This window comes from Pinus tabuliformis, chromosome 5_1 (assembly GCF_031772625.1).
Source record: "Pinus tabuliformis cultivar Carrire ecotype Pingquan chromosome 5_1, CPIR1, whole genome shotgun sequence".
In the NCBI taxonomy this organism is placed as follows: domain Eukaryota; kingdom Viridiplantae; phylum Streptophyta; class Pinopsida; order Pinales; family Pinaceae; genus Pinus; species Pinus tabuliformis.
The window spans coordinates 771,983,001-772,006,222 of NC_142305.1; positions in this window are offsets into that span (position 1 = coordinate 771,983,001).

The following is a 23,222-nucleotide window of genomic DNA, read 5'->3' on the forward strand; positions in this document are numbered from 1 at the left end:
AGGGACAAAGGCCTTGTCTTGAAATCTTTATCCATACTTGTCCTTTAAAAGTATTCTTAAGACCTTAGAATAGGACTTCCATTTGCATTAAAACACTTTAGAAAACCAACAAGAACAAAACCCCAAAAACAACATAAACTATAAAACAACGAAGTAAGAGAAAGGTTAACTAAGCACATATAGTGCACCACACTTCATCAGTTTACGATACCCGGATTGATAATTTATGTAGAGCAATTTAAGACATTAAATTGACTAGACAATAATTTCAATTTGATTAAAGGATAGATCTAGGTATGCATCTTGTTCTCAGGTTTACATTATGGAATTGAGCTTGAATGGTTGGGAATGGGTGTGATTCAATTGATGTTATTTGATTTTCAATCTTTTCTTGATCTACATCAGCAATCTTAGGTGTTCTAGAGAGATGAATTATCTACTCCATAGCCTTTGCTGCTAAGTGATGAGAGAGAGAAGAGAGATTTGGGATTGTGTGTGGCTTTCATACACTGAAAGTGTCAACCTGCATATATTTTTCATTGCACCTCACAAGGTTACGATTACCCCTGGTTGATAATTTATGTTTGTCAAATTATAAGTCTATAATTTGCCCCAACATTTTGGCGACGTTTTCGGGGAGGTGCTAAGGGATGATATTGAAAGTGTTTTAGAATGACTTCTTTTTGTCTAATTTTTTAGGACAGGGGGGGTCGAAGTGGCAAGACGTGGGGTAAGGCCTACGCACCTACGGAGATCAAATTTCACCAAAGCCACGTCTTGATTGTTTGGTAAGTAGAAGTTCTGAATTTTTTTCCGTATAATGTATGAATAGGGTTCAATATACTAGAACCATATTTTCAAATATTTCTAGTGGTGGTGTCAGCACCACTTCGTCCGCTAATAAACTAGTAGGGAAAAAGAAGTTTGTAAAGAACAAAGCAAAGGAAATAGGGGAATCTGAACCGAGGACTGATAGTTTTGAATAAGGATTGCAGACAGCTGATCCTAAATATCTCAATACCCTCACAGAAGAGAAGGATCCTTCTGTCAGAGAATCTTTTGTTGTTGCTCATGAAGAATATCCTCTTACTAGGGGTACATCATATTTTCTTAGAGGTTCGCCTGAAGAGGAATTCCTCTTCAATCCTATTCAAGAACTAGAGTTTCAGACGATTGACTCTGAAGGATCGGTAGCTCATGAGGGTCCCACTCACTTCTGGTTCTATATGGCTCATCTAGAGGGTATTGGTACTACATATGGGGACTATCATGAGAAGGAAGAGGAACCAGTTACTTTCAAATTTCCTATCAAATATTCTATTGGAGGCAGTCAGATGAAAAAAATTCCTCCATCGACGTTGCCTAATTTTTGTGGTACCTCTAGTGAAGATCCTAATGCCTTCTTATTTGAGTTTGATGTATTGTGTAGGAGCTACGATTATTCTTCAAATGCTCAAAAGTTGAAGTTGTTTCCTGCCACATTAAAAGATGCAGCCCTCAGGTGGTTTATGGGATTGAGTGCAAACTCCATTTCAACATGGGATGACATGAAGAAGGTATTCTTGAGAAAGTATCAGGATTACTGTAAAACCAAGGACATCAGAGAAGAAATATTTGGCATGACCCAGAAGGAGGAGGAAAGCCTAGAGGACTTCTTGGAAATATTCCAGTACAATTTTCAAAGATCCAAGATGAACCAATTGAACAAATAAATCTTGAGAACAATTTTGTGAAGGGCCATAACACCATAACCTCTAAAGGTTTTGAACCTGATGGTAGTAGGTGATGTATCAAAATTAAGTTATGACGATGTGAGCGAGTTGTGTTGGCGATATTCAAGGGGAAATTCTAAGGTTGGCAGAGGATCAAGAGATACTTCTTCCAGATTCACAAAACTAGTTGCAAGGGCTGGGGTAACCAAAGCTTAAATGGGTAATTTATTTGAAAATTTTAAAACTAACATTCTTAACAGTTTGTCTTCACAGTTGGATGTTTTGCAGGCTAAGAAGAAATAGGAGGAAGTGGAAAAGGCCCTGGATGTGTTCTACTCCAAATGTAGGAAGAAACGTCCCTTGAGGGAGTGTCCTGCATCCAGTATAGAGGCATGTCAAATCTGTGAAGTTGATCATTCTACTGATAAATGTCCTTCTCTTCCATAGATTAAAGTAGCATACTTAGCAGATTAAGAAGTTGTCAATCAACTTTATGTAATGGCACCTCAAAAGCCATGGAAACCACATCCTACAGGTATGGCATAGCAACACTTTCAATTTCCTTATACCCAGAATCAGATGTGGAATTTTCCAATGCCCTAGCAACCCTGGCCTCCACAACAACCTTACCAAGGAAACTTTCCTTACCCTGTTGCACCAAATTATCCCCCTCAAAAATTTTATTCACCAAAACCCATGCCACAACAAGTGGTTCAGCCACAACCACAACTTCAGTTTCCTGCCCCACCAACTCAACCACGTCCCACACAACTTCCTACCCAGCCAGTATCCAATCCCAAAAATAAATTTGTCCAACCTACTCACAATGTTGGAGAGGCCACTTATCCCACTTATCCTACCTATTGCATCTCACCTCAGCCTCTGTAGGAAATTTTTGTACCTTTGCTGCAGGAAATTAAACTTAGGTCAGGAAAAGTGGTGACCCAACCAGGAAAAATTGAAGATATTATAGAGGAAGAAACCCCTGATACACCTGAATAGAAAATATACAAGAAACAACAGAACAAAACATTCTAAGATCACAAAAACCTTCCTCATCTCAAATTGTCCAACCTCCTTTTCCAGAGAGGTTGGAGGTGAAAGAAATAATGAAATAGCTTGAGTTTGATCTAGTATCCAAATTAAGAAATGTATGCATCAAGATTCCCTTACTGCAATAAATTAGGGACATCCCAAATTTACGCTAAAATAGTTAAGGAACTATGCACCAAAAAGCCAGGGATACAAAAGAAAGAAACCTCTACAATTCAAGTAGGTGGAAAACTTGCAAGCCTTATGTCTACCAGATTTGCCACTGAAAAGTATGTAGACCCTGGAATCCTTGTGGTTACCACCTTCATCAATGGATACCCAATAAGAAATACTTTAATTGATTTAGGTGCAGCCATTAATGTAATGACGATGGAAACATTGTCCCATATAAGATCCTTTGACTTGCTTCCTACCCCTACTGTGTTAGAATTAGCGGACAGATCTAAGGTCAAGCCAGAAGGTGTATTGGAAGACATTGTCATTTCATTATATTCTTGGGAATATCTTGCATATTTTTATGTTCTTCAGCCTAAGACTGGTTTGGGAAGGCACCCTTTGATCTTCAGGAGACCTTGGTTGGCCATAGCAGATTCCTTCATAGGGTGTAGATCAGGAAATTTGACCATCACCCATGGGTATGAAACTAAACACATCAATATATACCCCTTTGCTAAACCCCTCTTAAAATCATAAGATACTTATTGGATTGATGAAGAACATAATTCAGAAATTATCCACCCAGGTTTGACAATACCCCAAGCTATGAGCCTTAAAGAGAACACTGAGGAAAATTTAATTAATTGCTATATTTCAAATCCCGATTTTTCTCAGCACTCAAAGGGATATTCAAGTCATGAGACAAATGTCATTGCTAATCTACTAGAGTAGAACTTCCAAGAGCATAATATAGCAACTGAATTAAATTCATCCCTTCTATCTATATTTCCTACATGTTCAATGATAGAATGTGGAAGCAAGGTAATCGAGATCTTCCCTGAAAAAAATTTAAATATCAATTATGCCTTAACCCATGAATAGGAAAATCAATTAAGTCAGACATTGAAACACTTTTCAGATACATTTGCTTGGGAATATACGGATATGAGGGCATTCACCCGGACACTTTCATTCATCATATTTATATAGAAGGAAATGCCAAGCTTGTAAGGCAACCACAAAGGACAATGAATCCTACTTTAAGAGAAATTGTAAAAGATGAACTTTATAAGCTATTAAATATAGGATTCATTTATCCTATTTCAAATAGCTGGTGGGTATCTCCATTGGTTATCATCCCTAAAAAGAATGGAAAATGGCAAGTGTGTGTAGATTACATGGAACTAAATAAAGCTACATTAATAGACCATTTTCCCTTGCCTTTTGTAGATCAAGTGTTGGACACCTTAGTAGGAAAGAGGTAATTTTCTTCATTATATGGGTTCAGCGGGTACAACCAGATCAGAATAGCTCTAGAGGACCAGGATAAAAAAGACATTCACATGTCCATGGGGTACTTACGCATGTAATGTATTGCCATTTGGTCTATGCAACGCACTAGCCACATTTCAAAGGGCGATACTTGGTATTTTGTCTGATATTTTACATGATTGCGTAGAGGTTTACATGGATGATTTTACAGTAATGGGTGATACTTTTGAAGAATATTTACTTAATCTTAGAAAAGTTTTGCAAAAATGTAGAGAAACTAATCTTTCATTAATTAATGAAAAAAAATTTATGATCATGACTGAAGGGATTGCTTTGGGTCATCATGTTTTTGTTGCAGGGATTAAAGTTGATCAGGCAAAGGTTGAAGTGATTGTGAAGATGCCTCCACCAACCAACCAAAAGGGAGTCAAAAGTTTCCTTGGGCATGCAAGCTACTACATAAGGTTTATTGAAAATTTTACCAAGGTAGCCTCGCCACTGTTTAAATTATTGATAAAAGAATCTAGGTTTCGTTGGAATGATGAATGTCAAATTGCATTTAACATGCTCAAGGATGAGCTTTCTTCAACACCTGTCTTGAGAGGACCAGATTGGAAATTGCTATTTCATATTTCCACTGATGCCTCCAATTCAGCTATAGTGGCAGTATTGGGCCAAAAGGAAAACCTCGTAACCTATGCCATTTATTTTGTTAGTAAAAATTTAACTCTGCTAAATTGAATTATACTATAACTGAGAAAGAATTCCTTGTTGTGGTTTATGCTATTAATAAGTTTAGACATTACATTACCGACTATGAAGTTTTTGTACATACTAATCATTATGTTTTTCAGCATCTAATGAATAAACAATTACTAATGGAAGAACTACTAGATGGCTTTTGCTACTATAGGAATTTGACATCATAGTATTGGATAGGTCGGGAAAATAAAATCAAGTAGTTGATTTCCTTTCTAGGCTCTGTTGGATACCTATAGTAATAGGTTTCATATTTCATGATTGACTATAGAAAATCCAAATATGCTCTGCTTTGGTACTACAAAGATCCCATATTTCCCAGGAAATCAGAGGTGTGTGAAATATTCCAAATATTGAGGACCTTATTTCAAGTTTGGTGGATGATTCAACAGTCTAAACTGGATCATGCCATGTTTCAATTTTGAGTTGTAGAATAGAGAAAGAGGTCTGTCCAAACAGCTTAATCTTGGCAGACAAGTAGTTCAGGTAGAGAAGCAAAGGTTCCCAAAAGTTTAATCTGGGACCTTGGAAGACATAAGGGTAGAAGTAGATAGAGAGAAAAGGAAAAAGCCAAAGAAAAGAAAAGGCAATTGAGGGTTGCAAGTCCAAGTGCCCCTCCAAGAAGAAACAAAAAATGCTAGGCAAAATAGTTGGGTAGGCAGTTGTGGTTGCAGAAAGAATATGATCACCATTACACAGGTATCAATAGGTCTCTTGCCAAGGCAATAAATCTATCAGCAAACAAAGTGGTGAATTCCATGAACTCACAGCAAAGAGGATCACTAACTTCTTTTCTTTCCCTCTCTAGTCCATCACTAACACCCCCTTTCTAATTCCCCTCCTTCATTCATATTAACTCCTAATTCTACTATATAACCTCCCCTATCTTACCCCCACCCCTAATAATACTAACACTAAGGTGTATAAAACCCCAAATCTTATGTATATTCCCTCCCCTAGGCATAATAGCCGTGTATTTTTCAAAAGGGACCAAAATGGCATCTGGCCACTTTGGTGAACCTATTCCACCCTGTTCCCCCTTTGCTGCAAGTTAATTTACCCTCAAATCACCTCTGCATTGATAAAACCCCCTCTCCAAACCCCTTTTGCCTATAAAAACCTTTGCAAAGGTTAATACCCGCCTCTGGCACGTTCCCCAATCCTACCACATTATTGGTTAAGCGAAAACATTTGAAAAACCCATAAAAACCCACAAACTTTAATCTTTTCCGCCCGCAGTATGAAGCGCGCATCTTTCTCCTCCGCCAGCCGTCGGATCAAGCCCATCAGATCCGACGGTCCACATTAATATCGGAGCGCATCCTATGGCGGCACTTTAACCTCCGAGAAAGTGACGTTGCGCCTTGTCACGCCTCCTCCACGCGTCAATCGTTCAACCATCTCGGAGCCGAGTCTGACAGCTTCTGCGCCGTACCTAAACCGCCCCGAGAAACCGCGGCGGTTAAGGCCTTAACCGTGACCGCTGCGGTTTGACTGCCACCTACCCGTCGCTGACTCGCCGCCACGTCCTTATCTGCTCGTACCTGCCTTTGTTAGTGGTCCACCTCACTGCTGACTGGGTTGCCACCTCACCGCCCCTTTGACCAGTCACCCACTGCCACGTCGCCCGATGACGTCAGCAGAAAAAAGCGCCAAATTGGTAAAATAACCCATATTTACCAATTTTCCCGTGTTTTTTACCACTTTCACTGTTATTACTGTTGGACGCTCTGCATGACCGTTTGCACTCTAATTTTCGCCAACCAGTCTATTAGCCCGGGCGACCTCCTCAAGCAGCAACTGTGCACCTTTGCTTCAACCTCTGCTCATCGAATTACAGGTATTTAGACCGTTTCGCCCTCCATACGACCTTCATTAAGCTTGAAATTGCTCAGAGGGATAGTAGAACCATAAAAACGCTATTTGCACCGTTCATTTCCATTTGTTCATCCACCATTGTCATTGTGAGGGCCAAGAAGTACCTGCAGAGCTTTAGAAACCTGCAATTCACACAAAACCACTGTAATTCACCGTTTTCCCGGCAGAGCTCCTAATAGATATAATTCACCCGATTGGAGAGTTCAGTTAGACCACAGAGAAGTTCTGTCACTAGACTCCAGTAGTATTTCAATTGCTATTGAGAGAATTCCCCTTGGATACTCAAAACATCAACTGTTTCCACAGAGAACTGCCTCCAGACTGTGTTTTTACCATTCCACCTGTCCACCTGCAATTCTTGCAACTTGAAGAGCTATGGAGACCCCTATTGCACTCAATATTAAGCCCATCAATGCTCCTCACCAGGAATTAGCATGGAAAGCCCTGGGAGACATGGACTACCAAATGCTGGATTGGTTCCCCATGGGAACCAAGTACAATATTCAAATGTTGAATGAATTAAGAGCCCAGCACCTCAGTGGGGCAGATATCTTGGGGATTTGGGAGTCAAATTTGCCCATATACAACCTTCCCCAAGTCAATCCTATGCCAGAGCTCATTTATAGCTGCCAGGAATGCTATGACCCCAGCCAAAGAGCAGTCATGAGCCCCACAGGCCTAGTCCTGTTCCAGATCACCCCAGAGAGCATAAACCAGATGCTGCGCTTCAAAACAGCCAAGAAATTGACCCCTCTATCCATGCAGAATCTGATTAACAGAGGGATCAAGCTGTCCAGTGACCAGATTGTCAAAATCAACCAACTGTTTGTCACACCAGGCTCTGAAACAGTCAGAACCCCTCCTATTGGGTACCAATATCTAAATGAGTTGGGCAGAATGTTGGTGGATCTAATTGGCTATGTCCTAGGATTCAGGGGGTTGGAAGATGTAGATGACAGCATAATGGCAATGCTGTCTATATTTGCCCCTGGTAAGCCTCCAGCTGTGCAGTATGATTATGCAACTTACATAGCAGAGAAAATCCATGAGCAGTTCATGAATTTGAAAAGGGAGAGACTGTTCAGGTACACCTCCTATATATATCATTTATTCCTTTTCAACCAGCCAGCTACCTTCTCTGTTCCTTTGAGGCCACTCAATGCCCAAGGAAGCCCAAGATCAGTTGTTTTCTGGACCTCTGTTTTTCATTCTACCTCAGTATCACCCTATACATACTGTGAGTTTATTGATTTATTTGTTCATCCAGCCCTAACAGCGCTGCAAGGTACTCCTCCTCCTAGATTAACCGATGATATGAAGAGGATTCTACATTTGAACAAATCTTACAATATTGGCAACTGGTACTTCTACCAGAACCACACAGTCATTAGGATATATGGCTGTGAATTGAACCCATTTAGGTTGCCAAGGTATGTCCCCATGAGGCTTTTTGCCTTAGAATATTTCAGGCAGTTTGGGAACTCAGATTACCTTCACTTTCAGAGTAGAAACAAGAAGTCACAATTGAAGGTAAGAAACCAGCTAGGTTCCTTCCTATATAACAGGAAAGAGGAAGGGTGGAAAGAGGCAGACAGCATCCTGGAAGGCCTCAGATTGCAGACCAGTTTTGAATGGATTCCCTATGACCCCAATCATTCTATCTCCCTCAGGAGAATTAGATACAAATTGGGCAACTATGCACATAAAAGACAACCTGAAATTGAAAAGTATGCCAATGCACTAGATTGGGAAGAGGGTACACTAGTAGAACAAGTCACTAAGGAAGAATTACTTGAGAAAGAAGCTAGGAATGTGCAAAAAGAAGCTGACTTGGAAACTTGTGGACAGGTGCCCCTCTCCTACAGAAAGCAAATTGGAACAGCTGCTAAATCTTCAGCAGCACAGCAGCAAACTACTGAGAAGACACCCCAGGCAGCAAGCAAAGACAAAGGAAAACAGGTGGAACAGCCACCTATATTGACAGAAGAACAAGTTGACACCTTGCTACAGCAGCAAGAAGAAATGGAACAGCAAGAACTGGGGCAGCAACAAGAAGAAGCACAGTCCAGTGAACAGCAGCCCTTGCAGCAGGAAAAGGGGACAGATCTACCTAGTTACACTGAGCAGCAGCCCCAAACAGAGGTGCCTCCCAGGACAGACACCAATGTAGACACCTCAGTCCTCCAAACACCACAGAAGGAGGACTTGACCAGGAAAAGGGAGAGAGAGACCCCCCACACCTCATCCTTCATCAGAGGAGAGAAGAGACAAAGACTGAATGACTCCCAAGAGGAGGACATAGCAGTAAGGCAAGCCATGGGCATGGGCCCACCCAGTGGAGAACTTTCGGCCAGCTCATCTCAGCGTGGACATGACATGACTATGGGAGGAGAGGTCAGCTCCTCCGGTCAACATAGAGAAGGGCAGTCAAGTATAAAGCAGCAATTCATTGACATCAAAAGGAGGAGTGATCCCATAAAAGTGCAGCTGTATAATCACTTGTTAAACCTAGCTCCTAGCAACCAGCAGAGACTCATGTCTGCTTTCGATGTGAGCGAAGGCAAAATGATAATGAGCCACTTCATGCCCACAACTTTGCATCCTCAGTCCACCTCGGACTATCTAAGAACCAACATGGAGGTTCTTGCCAAAGACATACACCCTATGGACAAGATTGAATTACATAAACAAACTGGTGAAATGGTGTATGCCTCCCTGGCAGATGAGACATTGGAGAACTACAAACTAAAGAGCAGCCTGGATAACACAGCTTCTCAGCTGGAATTAGAAAGAGCATCATCACAAGCCAAGGACAATAGAATCAAGTCCTTGGAAGAGGTAATTATAGATATAGGGCATGATCCTAAAGATGTCAAAGGCATCCAAGAACTCCTGAAGATAAGGGATGCAGACATGGCGGCCCTAAGAAAGAAAATCAAACTCTCGGCCACCATCCATCCACAAACAGATGAAGTTGCCCAGCAAAGGCAAGAAAAGGATACTACAGACCTGCTGGTATCCCTATACAAAGAGCTGGTTAGGACTCAAGACCAGCTAGGACAAACTGAAGCTGCAAAGGCAGCACTACAAGAAGCACTGAAGCAAAGAGAAGAGGGCCAACCCTCCCAGCCTCCTCCTGTGATAATAAATCTTGAGGAAGTCCCTCCAAAGACTACTCCTCCTCCTCAGCAAACAGAAGCTACAGCACCAACTACAGCGCCATCCACAGCAACAACAACTACAACATCGGAACAGGCTACTAGTTTAGACATGCAAAAGCTGCAAGCTGAGATCCAAGCCATGGAATCTCAAATGAAAGAGCTGGATGAACTTAAGAAAACCTTGGCTAAGGTAAATGAAAAGTTTGACAAGAGCAAACAGAATGAGGCAGCCAAGGAGAGAGAGGTAAGAGCTCTTAAGAGGAGAATTGCTGAACTAGAGAAAGAGCTTGCACTAGAAAAAGTGACAGCTGAGATGAAAGCAGTGCTATGGAGCAACATTGGGCGGTCCATTGCCAACCAGTGGCAATATATTGAGACCATGGATGAGCAAATGGTGCTCATCACTAAAGCAAACAGAGAAATACAGAGAGCCAGGGCAAGCCTTGGACACATGCCAGAAGCTGCTACTAGGATGATCAATATTCTGAACTATAAGACTAGCTCTCAATTAGCTGTCATGGGAATCACCAACAGGACAGAAACAATTGCTGTAGCCAAAAGAGTCATAACATTGAGGAACTTGGTTGGAACACTGGAGAGGAGGACACAGGATATGCAGACTGAAATCAACAGATTCCTGGAAAAATTCGTGGCACTACAGAACAGAGGCCTCCCCAGCATTTTAAGCAGTGTAGGAAGACTGCTCACCCTAGACAATTACAATAAGAGAATTGATGCCCATGCAGTAGCAGAGATTGCAAAACCGCCCAGCACTTCAGCAGACGCAGGGCCAGCCACCGGGCAGACTATGTATGACAGGGTGGAGAACCTATTTTTCCTCATGAATGAAGTTGAGCATCTGTTTGATACACCACCTAACTTCTTCAAATTCACAGAAGCAGATGAAACTCTAGGGGCAATCTTAGCACACCAACTGCCCACACAGGATGTCTGGAGAAATTTGACACAGACAATTTTGTCAGGACAGAATCAGTAGCGCTAATTCTCCAGGCAAATGAGCATACATGCGCAGGCACAATTTTGAAGAAAGATATCTACAGGGAAGAGGCAGAGGCTGAGCCAACTCAGCAGGACCATTGACTCACCACAAGCAGCAGTCACAATCACAGGTGACAAGTCCAGGATACAGCGTACAAGCCTTAAAGACAGGTCTTCCAGCATTTATTCATAATATCTCGACCGACTTAGCTGTTTCCAAAGGCTAAAATATCTTCTGACAGAGCATTAAAATGCCTGTACTCTGTAATCAATGCTGTATTAAATTTTGGTCATAATATCTTAAGTGGTTGGTAAGAATGTAAAATCTGAGATAACTCAGAACTCAGATATTTTGTAAATGACCGCAAGTATATATTCACCCTTCACAGCAGTTGAAAGGGGTTGATGTAATTTTCTTTTGAGAACTCTCTCTTACTGTAATATTTTCAGAGAAGTAATACAAAGGAAGAATGGAATTTCCAAGGCTTGGTGTACTTTGATGTATTGTGGTGAAAGATGAATGTTACAGGATTCCAGGGTGTTGCATAAAACAATAAGTATTCTCAAATCTCTTTGTTATATGTTTTCGAGTCTTTTGTTCTCTTTTGTTGTTTAAATGTTTTACACTTGATAGCAAGGTGAAAGGATAGTTCCAGGACTTAACCCATGATTACCCTGGACTCAAACTGAGCTATTATACATGTTTTCCTCAGATACAGTGACAGAATTGTAATTCTTAATTGCTGCATTTCAAAACTGTGTCTTTACTGTGATAGGCATTCTCAGGGATTCAATTTTTGCCCCTGAGACCTCTGTCTTTTCCTCTTAAACCTGTCTGTTGGGAATATATAAACAATAAGTGAAAATTCTTAAATGCTTTCACTGTTTGTGTTACCTGTTTCCAGTCATTTAATCAAAAATCTGTTCTATTAAGCACTCAAATGGCCTTGTAAGTTCCATCTTTCATCTCAAAGTTTCAAACACATATAGCCACAGACTCCATTGCCCAATGGTACTCAACTTCTCTGAAAACTACATCACTGGAATCTAAAAGGAGTTTCATCAACCAAAACATGAACAAAACCTATGCTCAATACCTAGCCTAAAACACTATCATTGTAGATACAAAATCATAAAGAGAGAGCCCTCTCTGATCACAGTTTGGCTAGAAACAGTGATCCAAAGATTGGTTAGTGGTTACCCCGGCCGTATTCCCTTGGGAGTCATAGGGAACAACCTGGGTGTTAACATAAATGGCGACTCCACTGGGGACTTAAGATTTTCTCAATTACTATCTATTTTCAAAAGCTACCTTCAAGCCTGAAACTAGCCAAGAGGCCTTAGGACTGTTTCTGTAAACACAGGGACAGCTTTAGGGAAGAGCTAACTAGGGAATCTTCATCTTAGCTTTGAGACCTATATAGTCATTCCAGAATGCTTGTTCAGTCCTTGTACATATAAAACTTCTGTATAAAGTTCTAAAAGAATACTTAGAAGCTGGCTCCCAAAAGAAACCCAAGGCACACTAGGGCAAACCCTGACCCTAATCAACCCATCATTGTCGATAACCCAAATATCATACCAAAGAACATAAGGAGACAGCAAAAGCAGGACAAGCCTGCTGATTCAAATATAAGTTCGGACCAACCTATCCTCATTCCCACTCCTTGCAAAGTTCTTTTCCGTTCCACACCCAATTCCCCCAGTTCATCATCAACACCTCAAAGCCCTCCTCTCCCATCTTCACCATCTGCACATACTCTTTCAACCAGTTTCCCGCTTGTTACCCCTGTTATACCTGTGATCCCAGTTGTCCCATTTGTTCCTATTAACCCTATAAACCCCATAAATATGGCTAACAGATATGCACCTCTGCAGATACCAGCCAATGCTCCAGCTCTACCCCAAGACTACCAAACTAGACTCTCATTTTTTGACTCCCATGGCCCTTTGACAGCCATCCAGCATGCTAAAAAGATGCAAGACCACTTTGAGACCTATGAAATAGATGATGACAGTGTCAGGATGAGAATCTTTGTTCAAAGCTTAACTGGGGATGTCAGAACTTGGTTTAGATCCTTAAATGCAAATTCCATTGCAACCCCTGAAGTTCTATACCAGGAATTTACCAACAGATGGGAGAAAAAGAGAGATCCGCACCATATACTTGGTGAATATAACACTATTAAAAGAGGTCCCCAAGAAACGGTTTTGGAGTATTGTGCTAGGTTTAACAACATATACAATGCTATCCCCCAGAACTTAAGGCCCCCTCCTGATTTGGCCCTTTATAACTTCCCTGATGGTTTTGATTCTGATATGGCCTATCAGTTGAGAGAAAGAGACCCTCCAACCCTTGCAGAAGCCCAAAGGGTTGCAGTCACTGTAGAGGCCAACCTAATTGCCAAAAGAAACAGGGCAAAGCTGGAAAAGAAGACTGGTTTCAAAGAAGAACCCTCGGGTTTTGATCAAAAGTTAGATGCAATTCTAAATAGCATGAAGAGATTGGGAGAGAGAGTGGAATCAGTAGAAAGGAAATCATCATGGGAGGCACCACAAAACAACCCTCCTAGAAACCCAAATTTTAGGAGAGTCCAGAACCCCAATATAGGAAAGACAGGTGCTGACCAAGATATCAGACCCCCTTTTCAAGAAAACTATGCAGAAACTTCCTCAGCAAATCAGCTCAATGAGGATCTTGAAATCAACCTAATAGGTCTGGATGGCAAAAGTCATGTATTCTTAACTCAGGAGGACCATGAGGAGGATGAAAGCAAAACATTCCAAACTCAATCAGGAGAATCCTTTGACTTTAAACAAGGATATGATACTGCTGTCTATGAAGTCCATAAGCAATACAAACTAAGGAGTAGGACTGTGAACGTGAATCAGCCCGAAAAGATAAAGGAGAAACAGCAATCTAAAGAAACCTTAGTCACTGAACCTAATGACAAAACAAACTTGCCTACAAAGGAAGTAGTGGTAGAGGAAGTCACTGAATTACTGTCCACACCACAACAGCCCATGGCAGCCTCGTCCTCTCACCCTAACCCAAACATTAACCCTCAAGACATCAATATAAGGGGCAGGTTCCAAAATCAGGATGAAATCCACCAAGAAGATCTAATGAACAGAGAAAGAACTGCTACCCGTGACTCCAAAATCCAAATTGATAAACCCTTTGACCTAGGAACAGAGATTGGCAAGTTAAAAATAGCAATTCCCCTTTTAGAGCTAGCCAAGCATGACATATATAAGCAACAGATCAAAAAATCCCTTCAGCTCACCAACAGCAAAGATGATGTAAATGTGCTAGATGACACTCCAGAATTACTGTTCGGCCCAGAGGTAGATGGAAAAACAGTAGTCACAGGGGTTTTACCTTTTTATGTCAGCTTGCATGTTCATGATAAAATACTGCATAATGCAATGTTTGACTCAGGTGCCTCTCACAACCTTATGCCAAAAGCTGTCATGGAAAGATTAAACTTGGATATAACAAGACCATACAAAGACCTGTTTTCTTTTGATTCTAGTCAAGTCAAATGCTTGGGCCTAATTAAGGATTTATGTGTGTCCTTGGTTCAATTTCCCAACAAAACCATTTTAATGGATGTTGTTGTTGCTGATATCCCACCCAAATATGGGATGCTCTTATCAAGATCATGGGGAGCGAAACTCCAAGGCTCCCTGCAATTAGACATGTCATATGCAACCATCTCTGTCTTTGGACAACCAAAGAGACTTTATAGGGAAACACTCATGAAATATATGGTCAGCAGTGAAGAGAAACCCCAAAATTTCCCAATATACGCTGTTCATTCGGACGTAGACTCCTTTATCCTCTTTAATGACAGTGCAGGCCTCTCAAGCAGTGATATTAAGACGGAGACACTTATACAAGAACAAAACCTTGATCAAACAAGTAGCACCTGTCAAACATCAATCAGTTCAACAAGACACTTTAGCTCTCCTCTAGTGGTCAAAGATGGTCAAGCAAATGATGAAGTTATCCTAGAAAACAAATGGGAGAACAAACCCCAACTCATGCTCACACTACCATCCCATGAACAGAATTTGAAATCTCCTGACCAGCAAGGCATCTGGTGGGTCCTAGAATTTGATGGCTCAGTTAACAAGTTAGGGGCAGGAGCTGGAGTATGGATACATAACAAAGAGAAAGGCTATGCAGAAGGCAGGGCTTACAGATTGAAGTTTAGATGCACTAACAACATAGCAGAATATGAAGCGCTGCTATTGGGTCTAAAGCTAGCAAAATCACTACAAGCTCCTAAACTCTCCATCATGGGAGACTCTGATCTAATAATTCAACAAGTAAAAGGGAATTTTGTTACCAATGACAAAAGATTGAGGTCCTATAGGTCTGCTGTAATTGAAATACTAGAGACTTTCTCCGAGTTTGTTATCACAAAGATTCCAAGGGGCCACAATCTCCATGCTCACAGCTTGGCAACATTTGCCAGCACCTTCAAATTCCCACTACAACCCAACAATTGTTTCACAGCAGAGGTCAAATATAGGCCTTCTATTCCAAACAATGTCAAAGAGTGGCAAGTATTTGAGAATGACATGCAAATAAACAACTTTTTAACCTTGCAACAAGAGTTTACAGGATTAAATATTGACCTTGAGACAGCAAGTCAATCTCAAATAGTTGATGGAGCAAGTCAATCACAATTACAGTTTCAACAGTCTGCCCACCCAATGTCACCTAGAACAGCCAAACAATTACTCAGTCCAACCATTTTTAACAATGAAAACATTCATCAAATTAACCAAATTGACTGTGAAGAGATGAGTAACGTTGAAACTGAAATCATACAACTCAAAGACAATTTCCTCCCAATAGGCCTTACCCCATTAGAGGATATTTTTGACTCAAATGACATCCCTAGGAAGCCAAAGATGCAGCCATTAGATGCAAGAGTCGAAGAATGCAATATTGGAAATATTGACAAACCTAAGATAGTAAAGCTATCTGCCTCTTTACCCCCTGATCAAAAGCCCAAATATATTGATCTCTTTAAAGAGTTCCAAGATGTCTTTGCTTGGGGTTATGAAGATCTAAAATCCTATGACACGTCTGTCATCCAGCATACCATCCCCCTCAAGCCTAATCAAAAACCATTCAAACAGAAATTGAGAAGGATCAATCCTGTGCTCCTCCCTTCCATTGAAAAAGAGTTGCATAAAATGTTCAAAGCTGGTATTATAGCACCAATCAGGTTCTCTGAATGGATTTCAAATTTGGTCCCTACAAGAAAGAAAACTGGTGAGATCAGGCTTTGTGTAGACTTAAGGAATTTGAACCTAGTGTCACTCAAAGACAACTACCCCTTACCCAAAATGGACCACATTCTTCAAAGAGTAGTAGGAGCCTCAAGAATATCATTGTTGGATGGTTTCTCAGGTTTCAATCAAATCCTGGTACACCCTGATGATCAAGACAAGACTGCATTTACTACCCCATGGGGAACTTTCAAGTATGTGAAGATGCCCTTTGGATTGAAAAATGCAGGGGCAACGTTTCAAAGAGCGATGGACATTGCTTTTGCAAAGGAAATTCATGATTTCTTGGTCATTTACTTAGATGATCTTACACCCTTTTCAAAATCTGACCAAGAACACTTGAAACATTTAAGACAAATCTTCATAACATGCAGAAAATATGGCATTTCCTTAAACCCCAAGAAGTCATTATTTGGTTTGGAAGAAGGGAAACTTTTAGGACACATCATTTCGAAAGATGGCATAAGAATTGATCCAGATAGGATACAAGCTATCCTACAAATGCCTCACCCAAGGAATGTCAAGGAGCTGCAAGGATTCTTAGGAAAAATCAACTTTTTGAGAAGGTTTATCCCAAATTTAGCAGAGTTAATCAGATTACTAAACAATATGCTAAAGAAAGATTCAAAGGTCAAATGGACTGTTGAAGCAAAACAAGCTTTTGAAAGTATAAAATTGGCCTTGACTCAAACCCCAGTGTTAACTAACCCTCAGTTTGACAGAGACTTCATCATTTTCTCCTTTGCTTCCCAACATACTATTGCTGCTGTATTATTACAGAAAGATGACCAAGGGAATGAAAAGCCCATTGCTTTTTTCAGCAGAGCTCTTAGAGATGCTCCTCTAAAGTACCAAATAATGGAAAAACAAGCCTATGCCTTAATCAAAGCTATCAAAGACTTTAGGATTTACATCCTTTACTCCCATGTTGTGGCTTATGTACCAAGTCCCATTGTCAAAGACATTCTCACCCAAGAAAACTTAGAGGGTAGAAGAGGAAAATGGATTGCAAACATACTTGAATTTGACATTGAAATAAAGCCTACAAAGCTGATAAAAGGGCAAGGTTTGGCCAAGTTAATGACAGAAGCAAATTTCCAAGCCTTAGATATCAACCAACTGGACAGTGAAACAGAGCTGGCGACTCCAAAGATCAATGTAGCCTTTGAACAATCTCCATGGTACTCTGATATCTGTTATGTGTTACAAAACCTGTGTGCTCCCCCAGGACTGTCCAGAACTAAGTCTAGGTTCCTAAAAATGAAAACATCTAAATTTTGTGTGATAGATGAGAATCTACTCTGGAAAAACCATGAAGGTATTTTGCTGCACTGTCTTCTTGAGAGTGAAACTGACAATATCATGCAAAAATTCCATGCTGGAGACTGTGGTGGACATTTGTACTGGAAGTCCACTGTAGACAAGATATTAAGGGCTGGTTATTACTGGCCCACTATGTTCTCTGATGTGAAGAAATTCACAACATCATGCCACAAGTGCCAACTGTTTGAAGGCAAAAGACAGTTGCTGCCACTTCCTTTGAGGCCCATTGCAACAGAGAGACCTTTTCAACAATGGGGCTTGGATTTCATTGGAGAAATTCATCCCTCATCTTCAGGACAACACAGATGGATCTTGACAGCAACAGACTACTTCACCAAGTGGATTGAAGCTGTCCCATGCAGACAAGCAAATGATTCAGTAATCATTCAATTTTTGGAGAACAATATACTGGCTAGATTTGGCTGCCCAGACAAGATAATAACAGACAATGCTGCTGCCTTCAGATCCAAGAAAATGGTGAACTTCTGCCATAAATTTCACATTACCCTGGGCCATTCTACAGCTTACTATCCTCAAGGAAATGGTCTTGCTGAATCATCAAACAAAAGCCTGATAAACATCATAAAGAAAGTGCTGGAAGAGAACAAAAAGAACTGGCATAAGAAACTAGTAAATGCTTTATGGGCAGACAGATTAACCACTAAAAGATCAATTGGGACCAGCCCATATGAGTTAGTCTATGGATTAGAGGCCAGATTTCCATCATCACTAGGAGTGCCGGTTATGAAACTTCTACAAGAAAGTCAAGCAGAGCCAAATAATATGCAAAGAAGGATTAACCAGATAATCTGTTTACAGCAGACCAGAGAACAAGTTTTCAGCAGAGTGCAGATACTACAAGAGAAACTGAAAAAGGCCTTTGACAGAAGAACTAAAGCAGAAGATTTCAATATAGGGGACAAAGTTTTAAAGTGGGATGCAAGAAGAGAAGAGAAAGGAAAACATGGGAAGTTTGACTCTTTATGGAAGGGACCATTTTCTGTCCAAGCAGTACAAGGTAATAACACCTACTTCCTAAAAAGTTTGACTGTAACTGAACTGGATGAAGGTCCTGTCAATGGCAGGATGCTGAAGCACTATTTTGACTGTTCACTATGATAGAAATTCAGAGGTTCATTGTATATATGCAGCCTTACATATTATCTTCTATTTTAGAATGTAAAAAGAGGTTTTCCCAAATGCTGCACCTAGCAGCAACAGGCAGATAGAATCAGAGGTTCTCCAAGAAAAGGCACACAATTTTGACAGATTATATGCAGCAAATTTCAAAGATTAAGATAGGCAGTCAAGGAATAAGGCAATCTGACCTGCTGTTCTTGGTCTTTCAAAAGAAAAACCATCCCCATGTGGAGCCACTGTTGGATACCTATAGTAATAGGTTTCATATTTCATGATTGACTATAGAAAATCCAAATATGCTCTGCTTTGGTACTACAAAGATCCCATATTTCCCAGGAAATCAGAGGTGTGTGAAATATTCCAAATATTGAGGACCTTATTTCAAGTTTGGTGGATGATTCAACAGTCTAAACTGGATCATGCCATGTTTCAATTTTGAGTTGTAGAATAGAGAAAGAGGTCTGTCCAAACAGCTTAATCTTGGCAGACAAGTAGTTCAGGTAGAGAAGCAAAGGTTCCCAAAAGTTTAATCTGGGACCTTGGAAGACATAAGGGTAGAAGTAGATAGAGAGAAAAGGAAAAAGCCAAAGAAAAGAAAAGGCAATTGAGGGTTGCAAGTCCAAGTGCCCCTCCAAGAAGAAACAAAAAATGCTAGGCAAAATAGTTGGGTAGGCAGTTGTGGTTGCAGAAAGAATATGATCACCATTACACAGGTATCAATAGGTCTCTTGCCAAGGCAATAAATCTATCAGCAAACAAAGTGGTGAATTCCATGAACTCACAGCAAAGAGGATCACTAACTTCTTTTCTTTCCCTCTCTAGTCCATCACTAACACCCCCTTTCTAATTCCCCTCCTTCATTCATATTAACTCCTAATTCTACTATATAACCTCCCCTATCTTACCCCCACCCCTAATAATACTAACACTAAGGTGTATAAAACCCCAAATCTTATGTATATTCCCTCCCCTAGGCATAATAGCCGTGTATTTTTCAAAAGGGACCAAAATGGCATCTGGCCACTTTGGTGAACCTATTCCACCCTGTTCCCCCTTTGCTGCAAGTTAATTTACCCTCAAATCACCTCTGCATTGATAAAACCCCCTCTCCAAACCCCTTTTGCCTATAAAAACCTTTGCAAAGGTTAATACCCGCCTCTGGCACGTTCCCCAATCCTACCACATTATTGGTTAAGCGAAAACATTTGAAAAACCCATAAAAACCCACAAACTTTAATCTTTTCCGCCCGCAGTATGAAGCGCGCATCTTTCTCCTCCGCCAGCCGTCGGATCAAGCCCATCAGATCCGACGGTCCACATTAATATCGGAGCGCATCCTATGGCGGCACTTTAACCTCCGAGAAAGTGACGTTGCGCCTTGTCACGCCTCCTCCACGCGTCAATCGTTCAACCATCTCGGAGCCGAGTCTGACAGCTTCTGCGCCGTACCTAAACCGCCCCGAGAAACCGCGGCGGTTAAGGCCTTAACCGTGACCGCTGCGGTTTGACTGCCACCTACCCGTCGCTGACTCGCCGCCACGTCCTTATCTGCTCGTACCTGCCTTTGTTAGTGGTCCACCTCACTGCTGACTGGGTTGCCACCTCACCGCCCCTTTGACCAGTCACCCACTGCCACGTCGCCCGATGACGTCAGCAGAAAAAAGCGCCAAATTGGTAAAATAACCCATATTTACCAATTTTCCCGTGTTTTTTACCACTTTCACTGTTATTACTGTTGGACGCTCTGCATGACCGTTTGCACTCTAATTTTCGCCAACCAGTCTATTAGCCCGGGCGACCTCCTCAAGCAGCAACTGTGCACCTTTGCTTCAACCTCTGCTCATCGAATTACAGGTATTTAGACCGTTTCGCCCTCCATACGACCTTCATTAAGCTTGAAATTGCTCAGAGGGATAGTAGAACCATAAAAACGCTATTTGCACCGTTCATTTCCATTTGTTCATCCACCATTGTCATTGTGAGGGCCAAGAAGTACCTGCAGAGCTTTAGAAACCTGCAATTCACACAAAACCACTGTAATTCACCGTTTTCCCGGCAGAGCTCCTAATAGATATAATTCACCCGATTGGAGAGTTCAGTTAGACCACAGAGAAGTTCTGTCACTAGACTCCAGTAGTATTTCAATTGCTATTGAGAGAATTCCCCTTGGATACTCAAAACATCAACTGTTTCCACAGAGAACTGCCTCCAGACTGTGTTTTTACCATTCCACCTGTCCACCTGCAATTCTTGCAACTTGAAGAGCTATGGAGACCCCTATTGCACTCAATATTAAGCCCATCAATGCTCCTCACCAGGAATTAGCATGGAAAGCCCTGGGAGACATGGACTACCAAATGCTGGATTGGTTCCCCATGGGAACCAAGTACAATATTCAAATGTTGAATGAATTAAGAGCCCAGCACCTCAGTGGGGCAGATATCTTGGGGATTTGGGAGTCAAATTTGCCCATATACAACCTTCCCCAAGTCAATCCTATGCCAGAGCTCATTTATAGCTGCCAGGAATGCTATGACCCCAGCCAAAGAGCAGTCATGAGCCCCACAGGCCTAGTCCTGTTCCAGATCACCCCAGAGAGCATAAACCAGATGCTGCGCTTCAAAACAGCCAAGAAATTGACCCCTCTATCCATGCAGAATCTGATTAACAGAGGGATCAAGCTGTCCAGTGACCAGATTGTCAAAATCAACCAACTGTTTGTCACACCAGGCTCTGAAACAGTCAGAACCCCTCCTATTGGGTACCAATATCTAAATGAGTTGGGCAGAATGTTGGTGGATCTAATTGGCTATGTCCTAGGATTCAGGGGGTTGGAAGATGTAGATGACAGCATAATGGCAATGCTGTCTATATTTGCCCCTGGTAAGCCTCCAGCTGTGCAGTATGATTATGCAACTTACATAGCAGAGAAAATCCATGAGCAGTTCATGAATTTGAAAAGGGAGAGACTGTTCAGGTACACCTCCTATATATATCATTTATTCCTTTTCAACCAGCCAGCTACCTTCTCTGTTCCTTTGAGGCCACTCAATGCCCAAGGAAGCCCAAGATCAGTTGTTTTCTGGACCTCTGTTTTTCATTCTACCTCAGTATCACCCTATACATACTGTGAGTTTATTGATTTATTTGTTCATCCAGCCCTAACAGCGCTGCAAGGTACTCCTCCTCCTAGATTAACCGATGATATGAAGAGGATTCTACATTTGAACAAATCTTACAATATTGGCAACTGGTACTTCTACCAGAACCACACAGTCATTAGGATATATGGCTGTGAATTGAACCCATTTAGGTTGCCAAGGTATGTCCCCATGAGGCTTTTTGCCTTAGAATATTTCAGGCAGTTTGGGAACTCAGATTACCTTCACTTTCAGAGTAGAAACAAGAAGTCACAATTGAAGGTAAGAAACCAGCTAGGTTCCTTCCTATATAACAGGAAAGAGGAAGGGTGGAAAGAGGCAGACAGCATCCTGGAAGGCCTCAGATTGCAGACCAGTTTTGAATGGATTCCCTATGACCCCAATCATTCTATCTCCCTCAGGAGAATTAGATACAAATTGGGCAACTATGCACATAAAAGACAACCTGAAATTGAAAAGTATGCCAATGCACTAGATTGGGAAGAGGGTACACTAGTAGAACAAGTCACTAAGGAAGAATTACTTGAGAAAGAAGCTAGGAATGTGCAAAAAGAAGCTGACTTGGAAACTTGTGGACAGGTGCCCCTCTCCTACAGAAAGCAAATTGGAACAGCTGCTAAATCTTCAGCAGCACAGCAGCAAACTACTGAGAAGACACCCCAGGCAGCAAGCAAAGACAAAGGAAAACAGGTGGAACAGCCACCTATATTGACAGAAGAACAAGTTGACACCTTGCTACAGCAGCAAGAAGAAATGGAACAGCAAGAACTGGGGCAGCAACAAGAAGAAGCACAGTCCAGTGAACAGCAGCCCTTGCAGCAGGAAAAGGGGACAGATCTACCTAGTTACACTGAGCAGCAGCCCCAAACAGAGGTGCCTCCCAGGACAGACACCAATGTAGACACCTCAGTCCTCCAAACACCACAGAAGGAGGACTTGACCAGGAAAAGGGAGAGAGAGACCCCCCACACCTCATCCTTCATCAGAGGAGAGAAGAGACAAAGACTGAATGACTCCCAAGAGGAGGACATAGCAGTAAGGCAAGCCATGGGCATGGGCCCACCCAGTGGAGAACTTTCGGCCAGCTCATCTCAGCGTGGACATGACATGACTATGGGAGGAGAGGTCAGCTCCTCCGGTCAACATAGAGAAGGGCAGTCAAGTATAAAGCAGCAATTCATTGACATCAAAAGGAGGAGTGATCCCATAAAAGTGCAGCTGTATAATCACTTGTTAAACCTAGCTCCTAGCAACCAGCAGAGACTCATGTCTGCTTTCGATGTGAGCGAAGGCAAAAT